Source organism: Micropterus dolomieu, linkage group LG23 (assembly GCF_021292245.1).
Source record: "Micropterus dolomieu isolate WLL.071019.BEF.003 ecotype Adirondacks linkage group LG23, ASM2129224v1, whole genome shotgun sequence".
NCBI classification, from domain to species: domain Eukaryota; kingdom Metazoa; phylum Chordata; class Actinopteri; order Centrarchiformes; family Centrarchidae; genus Micropterus; species Micropterus dolomieu.
Window position 1 is genome coordinate 5332385 of NC_060172.1, and position 3855 is coordinate 5336239.

The window sequence follows — 3855 nt, forward strand, 5'->3', positions numbered from 1 at the left end:
CTATTATAAATATCTGTACCATTTTTCATTTAGTCTATAGCAACATCACCTTCACTGTCTGTACCTCTGTGTGTATATTGTGTAGGCTGCCTCCCTCCCCTCTCTCTCTCCTTACATCTCTCTCTCTCTCTCTCTCTCTCTCTCTCTCTCTCTCTCTCTCCCCTTCACCCCAACCGGTCGAGGCAGATGGCCGCCCACCCTGAGTCATGGTTCTGCTCGAGGTTTCTGCCTCTTAAAAGGAAGTTTTTCCTTGCCTCTGTCGCCTAGTGCTTGCTCTTGGTGGGAACTGTTGGGCTTCTGTAAATAGCATCATAGAGTACGGTCTAGACCTGCTCTTTTATGAAAAGCGCTGTGAGATAACTGTTGTTGTGATTTGGCGCTATATAAATAAAATTGAATTGAATTGAATTGAAATTGAATCAGCTGTTTTGGAGCAGTAAGATATTTAACACACACGGTTATTTAAACAGTTGTCCGCATATAGAAACTACTCCTCACCACAGCCAGTGTTGGCACAGCCTAATTTGCGTGATTTAGATGTACAAATATTGATAGTGGTAGATATTTTGATGGAAGATGTCGAGACCCATGCGTTCAGACTTATTTTTAATGTTTTGGATCATGCAAATCATTTACTGCTGCCAGCTCCTTTTCTAACTATGTAATCTGTGTGTGTACAGTGAATAAAGTAAAAGTATTATTACAGTAGACTATTTTGTCTCCATTCATTTTTAAAAAGTGGATATTTACAAAATCATCGATACAGGTATACATGTTGTATTGCATGTGTGTTCATTTTTACGGATTGTACAGTTTGATAGTCCAGCAGGGTTCTAGTTACGGTCCATAAGGAGGATCTGAGCTCTTATTGAAGCAGTAAAATCATGCATCTGTGGGGGTCACTAATTCATTTTCCAACAACCATTATTTTTAATCACAAATGTACATTATATTAATAAGGACAACAGACTAAAATAAACACGTTTTCCAAACGAACTATGCTGCGCACCGCATGAATGTCATTACGGCATGATTAATAATAATTAATATGATTCCATAAAGGGCGGGTTTGTGTCTCACCTTGAGCAGGAGTCTTTGGTTTATTTCAGGATTTTAAAACTTAAACTTTGTTGCAGTATCACACACATCTGGGGCAAGTATTGGGCTGCTGTGTGTGAGAGAAAGTGTTGACCACGTAATGAGCAATGAAATCTCTGTCCAGGCTTCTATTATTTATTTATTAATCCCACCGGTAACGTTATACTACAGACTCCCATGAAGCTCAAATTGTAGTCCAGTTTCCACAGTTGGCCGTTTTTCCTATTAAATTCAGCTGATTGCAGTAAAATGCCAAAGTACATTACTTTTCAAAGGTAAATTATGAATGAGAAGTGTGTGTCTGTGTGTGTTTCTTTTAGGATGACTGGAAGAGAGGCTAAGTTACACTCTTAATCAACAACGATGTTTTTCTGTGAATGGATGTGGCTGTATGGACGGAATTAACGTCATATTTTGACAGAATAAATAAATAGTGCCTGTAAAATAAGATACTGTTACTAGTTGAATGATTGAAGCGATATACAGTCGGCTTTGTTGCTAGTAGAATAGGCTCAAATCAATATGCTAAGCTATATGCTATTTAAGGAATTAGCCTGCTAGTTTCCCGTTACAATGTTGACTGAATAATTAAATATAAATCAATGACAAAAATCCTCTCCCTATATCTACGTGATTAAGCTTTATCATTTTTAATGTGTTTCCTGTCAAATCACACAGTTTTTGCGTGTATTTCCTGTCCTGACCAGCCTGACAGGGGAGGTCTGCAGCGGAAGTGGCCTGACAGTGGAGCTCTGCTGTTGGACCCTCTTGTATAGGGCAGATAGAATTAAAAATATTATCAATTCTCATTAAAAGATGACGTTGGTCTCGTAATATTGGAATATTGCATTTTGAACATGAGCAGAAAACGTCCTCAAACACAGGAGCTATTAATGTCCAGGAGTTTATAACTGAATTAAAATGAATTCATTTATCATCCAGGTGAAATGGTACAACATGTTTTAGGAGGTTACTTACCCAAATAGAGACTCAGAAGACGAGAGACGACTAAGCATGTGTAGGCTACTTTATTAAAATAGAAAGTTGATCTACAGGAGGAACATATTTGAAAGCAATATCTACACAATGCCTGAAAGCCTTACTGCATTATATCCTATGCATTTTTTATATTTTGAATTGTCATCTGCGGCCTGAATATTGTTTTTCCTTTTATATAGATAAATACATTTCCATTATAAATGGGTGCAGACATTTTCACCAGAATCCAGGAAATGAAATCTTTAATGTTTAAAATTTTTCCCCAGATCCTGCTCTTCATTTGTCCCCTCCACTGTTTAAACTAAGCCGATGCTCTTGCATTTCAGGAAAATTACCCCATTAATTTATTACAATGCAAGAAAATAGTATCTGGGGTGAACACATTCCCAGATCCCAAGTTAGGTTAGGTCTCCCAATTTAGGCTGTGATGTGGAGATAATTTCAAATCTCGCCTAGGGATCCAACACAACCCTGAATGAGCCACAGGAGTCAGGTGTGCTGATCAGCAATTGCCAGCAGCTGTGAGGAGAGTGCCAAACCACAGGGAGGCAGTCCCACAACTCCACCCAGAAGAAGAGGGAGAGAGAGAGAAAGCCCGAAGAACACAAACAGGCAGACATACAGGTGCTGGTCATATAATTAGAATATCATCAAGAAGTTGATTTATTTCAGTAATTCCATTCAAAAAGTGAAACTTGTATAATGTATACATTCATTCCACACAGACTGATATTTCAAGTGTTCATTCCTTTTCATTTTGATGATTATAACTGACAACTAATGAAAACCCCAAAATCAGTATCTCAGAAAATTAGAATATTGTGAAAAGGTTCAATATTGAAGACACCTGGTGCCACACTCTAATCAGCTAATTAACTCAAAACACCTGCAAAGGCCTTTAAATGGTCTCTCAGTCTAGTTCTGTAGGCTACACAATCATGGGGAAGACTGCTGACTTGACAGCTGTCCAAAAGACGACCATTGACACCTTGCACAAGGAGGGCAAGACACAAAAGGTCATTGCTGAAGAGGCTGGCTGTTCACAGAGCTCTGTGTCCAAGCACATTAATAGAGAGGCGAAGGGAAGGAAAAGATTTTATAGTATAACTAAGCAATAGTATAGTATCCCTATTGCTTAGTTTATAAGCAGTAGGGATAACCGCACCCTGGAGAGGATTGTGAAACAAGCCATTCAAAAATGTGGGGGAGATTCACAAAGAGTGGACTGCAGCTGGAGTCAGTGCTTCAAGAACCACCACGCACAGACGTATGCAGGACATGGGTTTCAGCTGTCACATTCCTTGTGTCAAGCCACTCTTGAACAAGACACAGCGTCAGAAGCGTCTCGCCTGGGCTAAAGACAAAAAGGACTGGACTGCTGCTGAGTGGTCCAAAGTTATGTTCTCTGATGAAAGTAAATTTTGCATTTCCTTTGAAATCAAGGTCCCAGAGTCAGGAGGAAGAGAGGAGAGGCACAGAATCCACGTTGCTTGAAGTCCAGTGTAAAGTTTCCCGATCAGTGATGGTTTGGGGTGCCATGTCATCTGCTGGTGTTGGTCCACTGTGTTTTCTGAGGTCCAAGGTCAACGCAGCCGTCTACCAGGAAGTTTTAGAGCACTTCATGCTTCCTGCTGCTGACCAACTTTATGGAGATGCAGATTTCATTTTCCAACAGGACTTGGCACCTGCACACAGTGCCAAAGCTACCAGTACCTGGTTTAAGGACCGTGGTATCCCTGTTCTTAATTGGCCAGCAAA